Genomic DNA, 16,349 nt, shown 5'->3' with positions numbered 1-16,349 from the left:
TTCATGCATTACCGAGCTAATGCTCTTAGCCATGTTATCCACCTACCATTGGATAACATGGGTAAGAACTGCTCAGGGGCAGGTGTTGGCTTTTGAAGATATTCGCGCTTAGCGCGAATATCTCCAAAAGTTGGTAATAGGAGATAGCGATGTTAGCGACTGTTTCGAGTCGCTAACATCTTGGCACGCCCACTTTGCATGTCATTAGTGATAAATATCACTGACATGCAAAGCGGGGCCCAAGATGGTCGCTATCTCCTACTAGCTGTCGCTAACTGGTGTTAGCGACAGCTAGGTAATAGGGAGATAATTTTATCTCTGCTTTCTTGGCTTTTAAAGCCCAAAAAGCGGAGATAAACCCCCTTGATAATATGCCCCAAAATCCCTTGAACACAGTCTTCAACCTTTAAACATTTTCCACCAAAGTTGTTATCCTGCACCCAGCAGATGACAAGAAAATCTGAGTAGTTGACAGGTCAGGAAGTTACTTTATAGTTACTACAACAATGTGACCGTGTAAAACCTGTGGACCATGTATAGAGCTTTTAAATCCATTTTTAATCAGATGTAATATGTTGAGGGCAGCTATGATATGGCAGGGTTAGCGTAGGCCAAATTACCAACACAGCAACATTCTGCTTCATTTGAAGTCTGACATGGCCTGCATTGTATAGCTATGAACATGATGGTGTGGGTAGCTGGTAGCAGCAAAACTGCAATATCAGCACAGTAAGTGTATACGAGAGCCTGATACGTGGGTATGGTACTCCAAAATATTGTCTGACTTTTATTTTGTGGCCAAAATATTGTGACAGCAAAAATGCCGTAAGACATAATATTGAAGGTAAGTATATTTTTTGTAGTAAATAACATGTTTTTTTTTGTAAACTTCTTTACTGTCGTTTTTGTGGTAAACATACAGAATTCAAGACATAGCATCAGTAAGGCCGTCAAACAATATTCAATCGACATGTACATCACAATCTGGTCTGGGCATGTTTTTAAGTACCAAATACATAACCAAAGAGCGACCACAGGGGGGTCTGAAAACGACAGCCTGGGCCTCCCAACACTAGTCCACTCCACCTGGTCCCAGACTGCAGCGTGTCCACCAATCGTGCCTATGCCGAGCCTTTGTTGTACATGACTCTTATATCCCATGTGGGCAGTAAGATATCGGGCCAGGAGGGAGGGAAGGGAAAAGCTTGTGAACAAACTTAATACAGAAAACCCAACTGTCTCAGGGTGCGTGTAGCCTGCTAGTAATGGAAAACATCGGGGGAGACTTGCCCAGGTAGTCCCAGCAGGCCAAGAGCCCCTCAATATGCATGGGGAATTTCGCCAATTCCTAGGGTGGAGGGAGTATGAGGTTTCAGGGAAACTGTGGCAGGTGGTGGGGCGATGTACTACCATAACAGATGGAGGGGCCTGCCTCTCTTAAAGTGCGTTCGCCCCTTCTCGATCTCCTCATTCATCACCCTGGTCTCCACCGGCTGGGACATTCCGCCCATCAGGCCCTGCTTCAGCATCTCCCTCCAGAGGCTCCCATGTCTCCAACACCTCCGGACATTGGCTAGATGTTAGGCGAAGTCTCACCCCCTAGCATCTTCTCTAAGCGACACGCTCTCCTCCGCCCAGGCACATCCCTCACCCATGTCTCCATAACAGGCCCCACTAATGACTTCTAGGCCATCGCTATTTGTCTCATGGCCAGTATAAGAGCCAAATCTAGAAACCTAGTGCATAACCATCCGAGGTCTGGGTAACCCCCTAAGAGGCATGTCTATATTGTGTGTGGGACTGTGAGGCCAAGTGTGATGTTCGGTCTCTGTATTATCGTGCTCCAGTACGACAGTAGAGTGGGGCAGCTACACTTCATGTGACAGAAGCCCGCATCCAGGTAATGAAATCTGGGACACCCATGTCGCTTCCCCTGTAAATTACCCAAATTCCCTGAAGTGTCAAGTAGGTCATATGGACATAATTATATTGAATGTATTTCAGTCTTGTATTTCTGGAGACATTTTCGAGATATGCCAGTATCCTATGCCACTCTCGGCCTGTGAGGTTGCGTCCCAGCACCCCTCCCCACATGACCCTGCGCGCTGCGAACGGCCTCAGCACCATCACACTCAGTGGCCTGTATAACCACATCACCAGGTGCCATCTCGATCCCACGGACACCAACAGCTGAAACTCTGCATGAGTCGCTGGCTCTTCTCAGCCCCCATCCTGGAGATCCCCAAAGGTTCCCACCAGGGCTTCATAGGTCAAAAACTGTCCCGATTGCAAAACATGCTGGGCAGTCAATTCTTCCATGGGGTTAAGGGTGCCCAAGTGATAGCAGGCTCTTACCTTCTCAAGCCCAGCATTCGTCCAGTCCGATAGCTGCTGGGCTGTGAAAAGGAGAGGGCATCCAGTGAGGTAACCCCTCCAAAAGCAGGGGCATAAAGTAACATACCTCTAGTTTTCACAATAAATGCATCAGGTCTTGTCAGGTCTGAGGGCCACACAAGGTAGTAGTGGATATACTGTTGCACTTCAGAAAAGTATTATCAGACACTGGTACATTTAGATACTTTGTCACATAGGTGTACTAAACACCAAAGGTCTATTAGGTGCCAGCCAGGGTAAGATACCCCACTACCCAGAGTATCAATAGACACAAGGCACAGAGTGACTTCTTCAATATATACAAGAAACGAAAACCCCGTCACTCTAACCATTCCGTGTACAATTTATATATAAGTCTCTAAAGCAATGGAAACACCATACTGATGAGAGAAACTTTCTGTCACAGGAATTATATAAGAAAACCAAATTTGTTGATTAGTTACAGTGATTTATTTCCAAATAAATCTCATAACACATTTATTTCACATCCAAAGTCTTAACATTCTTGTAGGTCTAGTCAGGTCTAGTGCCTTTATAATAACATTTTATATAAACAGATTAGGCCTATATCCGTGATTATTTGCAGGGGCATCTCCTCCGCTAAGGCGGAGGAGCGTCACCCTACTGCTTTATGAGCAGTAAAGACGAAAAATAAAATGATAACGAGGCGTTATCACCATTTTATTTTTCATTCCTAGGTGCAGGGAGGGTGGTTCTGGCCAGATCAGGGGCCAGGGGAGGAGTGGTGAGCAGACTCAAAGTGTGCATGAGTGTTTGACCGGCCGTCTTGGGCCTGCCAAACATTCTTGCACACTTTGCATGTTCCCTACCAGGTTACATTACACAGCCTGTTGGGGAACAATCACAGGCTCTCTATCCCTGTCTGAGTGCTGAGCCACAGCTCTCAGATCAATCACAATGCTGCAATGCAGCCTTTCAATTGGCTATGGGGAACTTAGGGAAACAATCACAATGCTGCATTACGGCATTGTGATTGGCTTAAGGGGCTTGGGTGTTTCCTGCGAGGAGGAGAGGCGGTGGGTGGGATGCTACCGCAGGTAAGTTTGCTTTATTCTTTCTTTCTTTTTTATTTTCTGCTCACCCGCATCCCCCGCACCCCGCCACCATTCCTTACCAGCCGACACTGATTATTTGCATACCACCATAACCAACTCTATGGCTTGTTGCAAAGTTTATACTTCATGAAGCAGGACTGAGTTGGTTATGGTGGTACGCAACTAATCAGCGGCGGCTGGTAAGGAAGGTAAGTGCAATATATGCAGTCTTTTTAGTGTAACAACGAAGGGGGATGGGTCCACTGGACCGGAACTAGGAAGGACCCGTTTAAGTACAACAACAACAATAACCTAGATTCCAAAGTCACTTCATCACGAATCAGTTCAAAAATCATTATTGTATTGAATTAAATACAAACAAGATATTAGAATATGGTGTAAACAACCGCAGATTGGCAGTACAATTGATTTGTCTTGCTAAAAACATTTCTTGCGTTCCACATTGGATTATTGACAGTGATTGTGAATATTCTGTGTAATGATTTTTGAACTGATTTGTTTCATTGATTATGTGAATTTATTTTGTCTCACTGACTACCGTTATATGTAGGAAATAGTATGTTATTGTAAATGTTTGTTGGTAAAATTTTGTGTGCAAATCTGTGAAGAACAGTTGCCCCTTTTATTATATATGAATACAATTGAAAGAATTTGGGTAAAATAAATAACCCAAACACCAGCAGAAAATAGTGTGGTTCTTTCTCCTTTAAATGAATGGAGATGAAGTGACTTTGGAATCTAGGTTATTGTTGTTGTTGTCTTTTTAGTGTAAGCACAAACATTTGGCCCAATCAAATCCTGTACTCAGGGGGGCCACCATGTGAGGAGATCCCTATGTTCCTATCTCAGAAGGACTTCAAAATCTCTTTTTTGTTGATCACATTAGGTCAGGTTGAACTGTCAAGCTGAACCAAAAATCCGTGTAGGTTTGGAATGCCATCCTTCCACCCGTGCTGCTGCCAGAGAAAAAACACGAAATTATCTAGTAATCTAAGACACTTTCTTTGATTGCAATGTCATCTGGGTTTCCCTTAACCTCATCGACGCTCATGACGAGCGAAATGAGCCACGGTGCTCGTGTGCTCATGACGAGCTGAGCTCGTCAAGACCGTTGGAACGCTCGCATGCTGGGCTAATTCCCCTGCTGTGTGAGCGTTCTACAGGAACGGGTGTGGTCATGACGCACACGACCACCGTGGCTCATGACGAGCTGAGCTCGTCATGAGCACAGGGGTGCTGTGCGTGCCCCCCCTCCCCCAGCACAGCGGGGGAATCAGCCCCGCATACAAAGGGGTTAAAGTTCAAGCGCAGGCAGCCCAATGAATACAATTATCACTGCTGCATGTAGGGCAAGCACTTTTTTTTTAGAGAAGCACAGAACTCCTGACCAATCAAAAGATGTCCTCTTGACTCCCAACATGTGGGCCGGACCAAAGCCCCTCTCGTATTGATTCTCACATTATGGTCTAACTAAGACCATAAAAAACACACCCACAACCCAGTGCTCCCCTCAAAGACAATTACAAGTAAGTTAATGAAATTCGACACCGAGCTGTCCATTCAAAACACTGTGGCCTGTGTGTACATCACCCCTGGGTCACTGTAAGCAGCAGACTCTTTCCCCGACGTAGGGTGTGGAAAACACTTGGAAGCAAAAGAGTTAAGGGTCAGAGAGGGTTTTTGATCTCTGAGCTCAGTGAACTGCAGGAGGGAATCCTTTTTGGAGGAAGGACAAAATGCAGCGCACTGAACTCAGAACGGTCTTTGTTAAAATCCTTGCATTTTCTGCAAGCAAACGTGAAAAAATGCCCTTCTGCAGGCAGGTCCTCTTGAAGCACGGGGTCAGGGGAAAACAGACCTGGCTTCCCACGCACTTGTAGGAGCCCTCGCTGGTGGTGATTGGAGCATTGCTGCGCAGCTCGCTAATAACATCCAGAAGTCTCTAGAAACGGAGCTGTTTAGAAAGTTCCTCAACTCAAGCTGTTAAATATCCGCCCCTTCCTTCAATATGAACTGTGTTGCTCTTATTCTTTCTGAAGCGTTTTGATGCTTACTGTTAAGGTTTGGGCTCAAGAAATAATTAAATACATTAATAAATGTGTATTTAAGAGACAGAAGAGTAGATGGAAAACTCAATCGAATGTGTTGAATGATGTATTATTTCACCATGGGGTGGTCCACGTTGGGTGATATAAAAATTATAAACATCTAAATGTTCTTTTATCTTGGTGTCTCCTGTTTTTAGAGATTCTAATACCTTCTTTGTTCCATTGTCTTGGCTCCATTTCTCTCTCAAAAGAGGGCTGGAACTAAATAGATTTCAGATAAAAGTTCCATACATTCATTTTTATATGTGATAGAAATATGCCAAACGGAATAAGTTAAAAATGTCCTTCACAACACAATGATGACATTGTCAGAAGATTCTCTACATGTGTGAATTCTGCATTACACCTGCAACAGTGCCGATGGAATGAAATTCTCTTTGATAGAAAGTGGTCACCTCTGAAACTCCTGCCCCTTCCAGTCTCTGAAATTAGAAAAGTGAGCCATGCTGCGATGTGTGTAACCTTCTCGTCACAGGTCTGGAACTTTGTAGGGCTGACTCAGGCTTTGTCCCGCAGATGACAATGCATAACGATTTACACATACGAATTTTGAAAGTGTTCAATAGTTTATTTGTTTATATAGTGCGAACTTTAGCCGAAGGTGTCAGCGCTCTACAGTGGAACCAGTTCATTACATAAGGACTTCAGAGTACATGAATAACATAAAATATACGAAACAAATAAACTTCAAACTCACATAAGAATGGCAGTAAGTATGCATGTCTACTACAGATACAAGCAGTTAGAGTTACATATATACAAGCTGTAAATTCACACAGTAACATTTAAAAAGAGAATACGGTAGGACACATGTATATTACATATTTACACAGCATGGTTTTCTCGCCAAAGCTGGGGTTCTTGTTATTCGTGTTATTGCGTGTGTTTGGGATTTAGTGACATATTGTTAGGGGCAGATTTACAAGCCCCTTTGCACCACTTTTGGTCACTTTTTCCCATGTTAAAAATGACGCAAAACTGGCGCAAGGGGCTTGTAAATCTGCCCCTTATTATTTCGTACTGGAGCTATAAATAATGGGCATTACCTCTTTCTATACTTGTCAATTGCCAATATTTTAGTATTCGTAATGTTTTTGAGCCACAAAACTCGAAGCCTCAGAGCCAAGTTACAGTGAGTTTTCTTTTGCTATGTTTACATTCAGTGACTGTAGGAATGCAAGGGATATGCGAGATTTTCGTCAGCACTGTGGTATTTGTTAATTTGCCTTTTCAGTTTGCCAACACCGACTTACCTTGCATTATTGTTATATTGCTTTTTGCAGTACAGTCAATGCACATATATTTTTGGATTCTGTCCCTCTTGAGAGGGTTAAGGAGTTTGATTATTTAGGGATCCGCCTGTGCGATTCCATGAGTTGGAAACCCCACCTCCACAAAATGCTGCTGACCCACAAGAGGGTGGCGGGGACCCTTCTCAAGGAACAACGCGCCTCGTCTCTGAAACCCATCGCTCCAGTGATCGACATCTACAGAGCGGTGAGTGCAGCACTGTATGGGGCGGAGCTATGGGGCACGCAGAATGTAGATTCCCTTTCCAGTTCTGAAAACAAATTCCACAAAGACCTTATGGTACTACCGTATAGTACACCGTCCCTCCCATTCCTCCTAGATGCAGGAACTCGGCCCATCAGGGACCTGGCGAGATTACGTCCTCTTCTTCTGTGGGCTCGAATTTGGAGGGTCCAAGAATTGTCTAGTTATGCAGAGGGCCTTAATGATCTCCTTTCTTTACCAGGCTGGCCTAAGGTCCGCTGGTTAAAGGAAGTTAAGCGCCTTCTTTGTGACCTGGGTCTTGAAGAAGCCTGGCTTAGTAGATCGGCCCCGCCCAAGTCAACTTTGAAGCAACTATATTGGTCTTGGGTTATTAATGGCAGAAGTAGTAAGGCCATCCTCTGCAAAACAAGTGTGGAATTTTTGATGTTCAAGGAGGTCCCCCTATGCGAACCATACATGGATACAATACCAGATCCTAGGGAAAGGGTGCTTTATTTCCAATTCAGGGTGGGTAAATTAACTGCTAGATGGAAGGTTCCTGCACAAAGGACTTTGTACTGCCCCTTCTGTGCGAACAGGCCCGAGTCAGTCCCCCATTTATTATTTGAATGCCCAGCCTATGCAGCTCCACGTGCCAAATGGCTTAAAACACTCTGTAGGAGTCTTGGCACCAGATCACATGAAGAAGCTTTTCAAATCCTAAGATCTGACCCTCGCCCCTTGTTTGCATGTGGCTTGGCCAAATTCTTAGGTTGGGCTTGGCGCCTCAGATCCTCTAGGTTACTGTATCTTCCTTAAAGTATTTACTGTAGCCTGTTCTCATGTGTAAAAATGTATTCTTGCTTATTATGAAATGTATGTCAATAAGTATGCACTGAGTTTTGTAACGTTTTTCTCTAATTTTGTACTGCTTTTTAAGATACATGATATCGAAATAAAGCTTGTTACAACAATATATTTTTAGCGGAGCAGTGAAAGCAACTTTATGGTGGAAATCTTAACTTTACATATAGATAGTTGAATTGAAGAGAGCAGTGCGTGATCTTTGCCTGTCCGCCAGCCTGGGGAAAGGTTTATTTTCGGACCTTCTTAATTTTACTCTAGATAGGTCATAACCCGAGTAGATATGGCGCTGATTTGCTCCGTCCCCTTCACACAAAGTAGCAAACCATCTTTAGTGGTGTACTACTTTATGTGAAAACTTTGTAAGTTGGCCCTTAGACTCACCCCCCTCAACCACAACACTGCCAGTCCCTAACCCCTATGTTAAACACTCACATCCACTTTAGCCACTACTTCCCTTACGTAGCTGCATTGTTCCCTGCAACACCTCGCTCCTCCATAGGGCCCATTGATCCAGCAAGCCATGATGACTTCATACTCCTCCTAAAACCTTACTCAACCTTTCCCTCAAAACCACCCAATACCCAAAGCTGGACTGCTCCTCCCAAGACTTTACCCCCGCCCCCCCCAAGCAAACTACTCACGAAACGCACAGGGGTGCATTCCACTGGATTTCCACAAAACTCATATGCATGAACCCTGCCCCCTGCTGTCCTCCACACCAGGAACTCAACATCACAAACTAGCTCCACCATCACCCTTGGAGCAGCATAATTTAATGACCACCCCTTTTTAAGAAAAGTATATATTCTAGGTATGTTTATTTATATAAATTCATGTCCATTTAATTTAGTTGACGTAGTAAGTGGCAATAGATTTACTTTAACGAAAGCAACGTGTATGTTTAGCTGAGTTTTAATGATGCATTCACCATTAAAGGAATGCATGTTTTTCCTAAACTGCAGTGATATATTCGTTTATGCTGACTGTATTCATTTAAGCCTATGATGTACCTAATGTGGCATAATTTCTTACAAGGCACCAGTGCACACTTATGTTTTACAAAATGTTCTGCCAATATCCTATCTTTCCTGCGATATGAACTGCCAATTCGAACCACTGAAAGAGCTAACGGGTCCTTCTGTCACGGAGGAGGATGAGTTGTGGGCTATACCCTAAAGTATTCTTTGCGAGCCTGCAATGGTCGCTTTGGTTGAGATTCCCCTGCGAACCACACTTTTAACAGAGTTGGCAACTCTTCTATCTTCGATTATATTTTCCTAGAAATCAGGCTATGACCACTGGCCAAAAATGTTATTGGTTGTCCGCGGCATGACAGAGACCATAATGCTTTAATACTTACACTTAATCTCCCACTTACTGGGGATACATCTGCTAAACTATCTGTTGCTGATCACAGTCTGACACCTTCAAACAATAGGCGGAAAGTTAGGTGGGCCTGGATGGAAAAATTAGACAGAAAAATGACTCTCCTATTCAACAACATTATTCCTAACATTGAGGCCCTATCACAGATAGTGATGTCTGGGGACCTTGCTGCGTCTCTGGACGAGGTTGAACGGATTAATGAGTCTCCAACCACAAAGCTGCGGGAGACATTTTGAACAATGTGTACCAGGGGTCGTGGGAGGACACCAAGGCAATCTCGGTTCAATGACGATTGCCGGGCGGTCAAAAAGGCACTAATAGAGGCCATAAAATTAAAGTGCAATACCACAGTGAAAGCGGCCAGACTACATTACAAATCCACCATTGCAGCTGCTACATCCTCGTGGGAAATAGATCAGTGGGACAGCCTGAAATCTGCTCTGGAATCCAAGGACATTAAATCATTCTGGAGCATTGTATCCACTGGTAGTAACAAAGGCCCAGCGGCCCTCGAGCCAAATGTTGCGGCTGACTGCTGGAGAAAGCACTTCCTAGCTCTCTGCGCCTTACTAGATGACACAGAGAGTAGCTAGACCCTAGAAACCCTGACTCCTTTGGGATCTGAGTTAGCCACTCCTGAGAAGAAGTCCATAAAGCCCTAAATAAAATAGTACCTGGCAAGGCAGCCGGCTTGGACAAGATCCTAGGGGATGTCTATCGGGCGGAACCTATGATCTGGGGCCCTTACTTTTGGGTGATCTTCAAAGCCATCTTGCAGGGGATGGCTCTTCCCGCAACCTGGTTAGGTGTAGAGATCATCCCAGTATACAAGAAGGGATCTCCTCTGTCACCGGCAAATATTAGACAGATCAGCTTGATCGATGTCTCGCAGAAAATCTTCGCCAGGATCCTCTTAGAACATCTGCAATCTTGGTTGGAAGAACAAAGGATCCTGACACCCCTGCAGGCTGGATTTAGGGAATGCAGATGATTGCGCCTTTGTTGGAAACTGGGAATATAAGGGACTGTGCCTGCTCCTGGGTAATACAATGTAAGATTGGTTTGAGGTGGAAAGAGATAAGGAGAAGCTTTAAGAATTCTTTCTTTACTTTCATGATTTAATCTTGTGCTTTTTAGAATAGAGATGCAGACCCTTCCTGACTTTGCAGAAAGAAGACCTCTTCTTTACCTTGCTGATTTCCCCTGCCAGAGTGTAAATCTTCATGTCTATATGATACTGACACCTTCCTCATAGAATTTCCCCTGGCTACTTTCAATGCTATATTTACAATAGTGAAGTTCCTTTATGGAACTTGCTTGGTATTTTGTTTGCTGTGTGTGATACTATTTGGCATTTTCTTTTTTATTATCTATACATTTAAACTACATGATCATTTGAGCATGTATATACTTATGATATGTTTCCTTTAATTCTGCTAATTGATCTATTTTGTATTTGGCTTAATTGTGTGAATTCATATGTGCTTAATATTGAGCAGTTAAAGTTATCGGGCTCTCTGCAGTCCAAAGTCCCAGGATAGATAAGAATCAGATAGTTGTTTAGCTTTGGTGAGGGGAGATGTGAGAGCTCCAGTCCAAGAGGCAGAGGAAGCTCCTCCTGAAGGTACCCCGGGTCATTACATGTCCATACATTTCGGCCATCATACTTGTATTTGGCTTAAACAATGGAACAAGATCACTAAGAAAGAAGGGTCCTGGTAATTTATCAGATATTGTACGTTTAATTTGAATATAATTGAGAACTCGAGGAGAGTGTTAACTGAATCAAAACCTCAATCTAGACCAGCACAATATGAAGCTTTGAATTCTAGGGAGTGTGCAGCCCATGCAAAGGGCAAACAAACAAATCATAGTAGAGGAAAAAAGGCATTATGTAATTAGGCGGAAGCTAGATGGGATGCAGAACAAGGAATGTGGAGATGGGACATGATTGAAGGAGCTAAGTTCTATCCGGTACTAATAAATGGAAAAAATCTAGGCATAAGAAAGATCAGAGCGAGAAGATGATGATGCGCAGGATAACATGGGTGCCAATAATGATTTTAGTGATGATTTTGCAGAGGATTTACTAGCTTCTCGAACCGTAGCCTTTCTATATTTTCATGTCAGCAGGAGGTGGTGGTACTACTGGTGGTGGCAAGGGTGCAATGGCTTCTATTGGCCAAAATGTAACTCAGACAGGAGAGCCTGACCTGATAGTTCCAGTTGTGACTATTCCAGCTCCAACAATTATTGTTATGATTGTTCCAGTCAATACTGACCCAGTTGTACCCATCCTTGGAGTGACAGCGATAACTGTGTATCCGATGCATATGGATTCTAGAGTTACTAGCAGAATGCCTACCACTCCTCTCACAATTACTAAACATAATTCACAAGTTGCAATTTGGAGTCCCAACATTTTCCCAGGCCTATAGGGCAAGGTGGGACCATAGTGGTTACGATTGCAGTCAATCAAGGTGTCATGGGATTTTGGGATTTTACAGTGACACCCCGATTGTTTGGGAAATCTCCAAATAGTGGAGTGATTGAGGTATTAAAAAATGAACCAGAGGTCCAGTCAGATTTGAGATCTATAGATATTTCCAGATAGAGGTTAGTGTTAGAGGAGCTCATTAGGGAGGTATTGACCTTAATCACGTGGACCAGTATCAGGAGAATGAGCTTATATTTTGAGTAAGAATATTGCTTTTCGTGTAGCTCAAGCACATGATGAGTTAACACAATTGGCAAATTAATATGACATAGATCTCTCTAGAAGTGAACCTTTGTAAAGGAGCTTTTGAGCTCAATTTGATGAAGAAGCCACTGTGACCATGAGAACCTGCAGGATAAAGTTACATGTGAAGGATTTAGTTGGTTGTATAGAGAATTGGGGTAATTTGGAAAAAATAAGAGATAAATGGGCCAAGAAAAGGGAAAATAAGAAACAAAAGGCAGAAGCTGGTGAATTGATTGGAATACCAACCACACCTCCAGTTAGAACTATTCAAGCATACCCTATGAGAGTAGTATATGACGGGGGATATGTTCATGTGTCTTGGAGATAAGGGGATCTTGCAACATTTACAAATAAGTTCTTGAAGTTGAGGGAGAATCCTGATATGTGGTACACTCAGGTTCATTGAAGGTGTTGCAGGAGCAGTTGAACACCTTCTTTGATATAGACGTTCCCAGTTAAAAACCGATAGGAGCAACTTTGTGGCCCAGTTTGTCCTTGGATTACGTCCAGAGAAAAGTCTCTATATTGAACTGAATGTCACTTGTTGGCAAAGTAAGCCTTTGGATGAGATACCTCAATATGTAAGTATTGCAGTGATGAACAGGAGATGAAACAGAAGGGGCTCAAGGAGAAGATCATGTTGGTGCAAACTAAGTTTGCACAGAAGGTATTTGAAAATGGGTTATATGTAAGAAATTATGGTGGAGTACAAGTTGTTGGATACCAAGTTGTTAGACAGAAGATGTACGGTGATATTAGTGTTCACATGAGACAGCATGTGGTTCAAATTGATCAAAGTAGAGGGATAATATGTGGCAACATTGAAGTGGTGAAATCTGTGTCATTATTGTAATTAGTTGGGTCTTTGGAAGCAGTAGTTTTGGTTGCATCCCAGTAGATTGATTGGTGATGGTCAGATGCTGAAAGTGCATCATATGCAGATGCAAAATGCACCCATGTAGAGACCCCAGAATCCAAACATACCTTCTGAACCAGTAATACAGGTTCCTCAAGCCTGATGCCCCCAAAGAATCAGGGGAATCTGATGTTTATTGTGAACGAGGTTCCGAGAGTAAATCAGAATCCCTTTCAAAATCAAACAACTTTTCAGCAGTGTTGGAAGTAGACCAGAGTGGTCCATTAGTTGAAGGTGAAGTAAATGGCCAGGCCTGCTTCCCATTCCACTTTTAGAACAGCAGAAGTCCCAAATCTTACACTCTCTGGAAAACAGATCCAAGTTGTGGGTGTTGCCAAAAAGCAGATAAGTAATCCTGTGTTAGAAAGGGTCCCAGTTAAAATAGATACATTTGAAGAGGACCATCAGTTTGTGATATATAATTCTAGCACAGTCAATCTGTTAGGACGGTATCTTTTGTGCAAGTTAAATTGAACTATATAATGTACACAAAATGGTGTTGAGTTTCAAGCACATGATGAGTATGTTGATTTTAAAACAGCTAAGCAGGGGACAAATGTTAGGCTGTTTCCCTTGATGACTGTGGAATTCTTCCCAATTGAGGTAAGACAATATGAAAACTGAACTCTGAGATTTTTTAGATAAAGATATCCCACATTATTAAAGGTGTAGAACCTATCTGGATTACTGTTAAAAGATGAATATCCCTGAATGCCACAGTATGATCTCACACTAGAAATCCTAGCTGGGATCTTTCCAGTGATTGATTTCATGACGAGGGAGGAATATTGAAGGAGATTATGGGGAGTACATATAACTCTCCCACTCTGGGTCTGCAGAAACAAAGCAACAAGTGCAGGACCTGTAAAAGTTTGATAATATTGTTTTTCCATGTTGTCCTGTGTTACCAAATTCTGCTGTGATTTTGTTTTAGATACCCTATGAAGCTGAATGCTTCATAGTGATTAATCAGGCATTGTTTTCCATTCTGTTGCACAAGGAAAGCCAGTTTCTCTTCACGCTTCAGTTCCAAAATAGAATGGTGGCATGGTGTTGAGGTCCTCAAAGTATGCGGAAAGTCCTTCAATTTATGACCCAATCTTGAAAAGGAATTTGGAATCCTTGAAGTTGCCTCGAAACTCAATTCTTCTACAGAACATAAATGACATGCTGGTGCTGTAGATGTCTCAACAGGCTTACCAACAGGATGCCATTGCTTTGTTGAATCATTTGGCTGAGAATGGGCACAAGGTGTCCTCAAGCAAATTACAGCATTATCAAAGAGAAGTCCTGTATCTAGAACATGATATTGAGAATGTTGAAGAAGCAGTGTGATCCGATTCAGTAAAGTACAGCTGTACTCTGTTGTGGTTTTGCCGGATCCTGTGATATGATACGGAGCTGATGCGATACAGAGCAGAGATGAGCCGTGGGAGTCTGAGCCACCAGATTAGCCGGTCTGCCCAAACCGCAAAACAGCGAAAAATAAAAAATGCCCAAAAGCTGTCTGCATCCGAAATATATGACAGGCAGTCGGCGGCCAGTGGTAGTTGTGGTAAGCTGTGGCAGTTGTTTGGGGGACTGCGGAGCCCGCAACTGTGCTGTACACTGAGTCTTGCAGCAGGAATTCAGGAAACCAGTAAATCAGCAGCCCACAGAGAGTTAAGGGCGAACCGGAGCACAGGACAAACCAATTAAACTCTTGCCCCAGCCCAGATTCAGCCCCTCAGCTCAACCAGACAGGGTGAGAAGAGCTCTAGGAAGCAGCAGGTGGGCTCAGCGGTTCACAGAGGTGGCCGACATTAGGCCAGTGCGGATTGTGTCTGCTGGCCTACCCGCCCACCCAGAAAATGTCCTGGAACCTAGGTGAAGGGCTTCAACATCTGAGCCATCTGCAATTGGCCCTAAGAGATGACCTTGGAGGAACTAGGCCCTACGCACTGTGAAGAGGTGAGCCAACTTTGAATAAACTGAATGGTGCAGTGGGCAAAGGCTACAACGGGAACATATATTATAGGGTGGAAGTGGAAAGTGTCGGAAACATTTAGGCAACTGGGGTGTCATAAGGCCACTTGGAGCCTTGGGAAATGGACAGTGTGTCAGCGTAATCCCCAGAGAGGAAGAGGCTGGTAGGTGGGAAGAGGCTGTCTTGGTTGGCCCCAGCCCTCCACCACCCAAGTACACTCCGGGAATAGTGGGACCCCTCCTGACAGACTCCGACCCCCCCATATATCCTAAAGTTCTTGCCTATGACGTGGAAGAAACATCACCCACGAGTTGGAATGCAGCACAATCTCCATCTATGGGTGGGGAAGAGACAAAAAGCCAAGGAACAAATGAGTCAATATACAAGAACGTGCTCGCTCATGCCCCTCCCAATTGCACACACTAGAGAGCATTAACAAGAGGGGGAAGAGGCAGCATAATTACTGCAATTTATAACCATGGCATAATGAGGTCAGGAAGACCAAGGAACAACACAGTATGGAGTCACAGGAAGAACAACAAGGAAAACACCAAAGTGGAATTGGCACTAACTACCCCAAAACTCGAGCATCAGAGCCTTACCTCAGTAACTTCAGTTACCCCAGCCTCGCTTTCAGAACAAGGCCCCCACACCTCTGGTCATATAACAGTGGAACAAACTCTCGTGGGCGCCATTAAGTATGCAGAAAAATAGAGAGCACCTCCGGCGCTTACACGAACAATGAATTAAAACTCTAGAGATGGATCTCTTCAGTAGCGGACCCTCTAGGATCAGGGGACCATATAAAGACACCTGGTTTAATAACTCATGTCAAAACGCCAAACGCGACCTTCTGCTTGCTATCAAAGCAGGAGGATCGCGGGAGGAGATTCGTGCTAGAAGGCGGGCGTATAAGATACTTGCGGCAAACGCCAAGATAGAGTGGGATCTCCAACACTGGGAGAACCTTTCTGAGCTACTAGCAATTAGGGACTCCCGCAAATTTTGGCGCATAGTCAATCATGGTTGTGAAAATCCTCCTTCGGCAATTGAACCAAACATTGCCCCGAACGTCTGGCAAAACCACTACCAGTCTTTATACGCCCCGGAGGCTGGAAGGATGGAATCCCCACCCCATATTATCCAAAATGACCAGGAACCAGTGCCTTTTACCGAAAAAGAGGTAAGGGTGGCGATTGCAGGGTTATCCTCTGGAAAGGCACCAGGCCTGGATAGGGGTGCCGGGAGATTTATTCAAACAGGAACCAGGCATCTGGGCACCTTACCTTCTGCTGATATTCAATGCAGTTCTCGAGGGAATGAAACTACCCGATACTTGGCTGGGGGCGGAGGTGGTCCCGATTTTCAAAAAGGGATCTCCCCTGCTTCCAGCCAACTA

Source organism: Lissotriton helveticus, chromosome 8, assembly GCF_964261635.1.
Source record: "Lissotriton helveticus chromosome 8, aLisHel1.1, whole genome shotgun sequence".
In the NCBI taxonomy this organism is placed as follows: domain Eukaryota; kingdom Metazoa; phylum Chordata; class Amphibia; order Caudata; family Salamandridae; genus Lissotriton; species Lissotriton helveticus.
Note: the sequence above shows the minus strand (reverse complement) of the source record.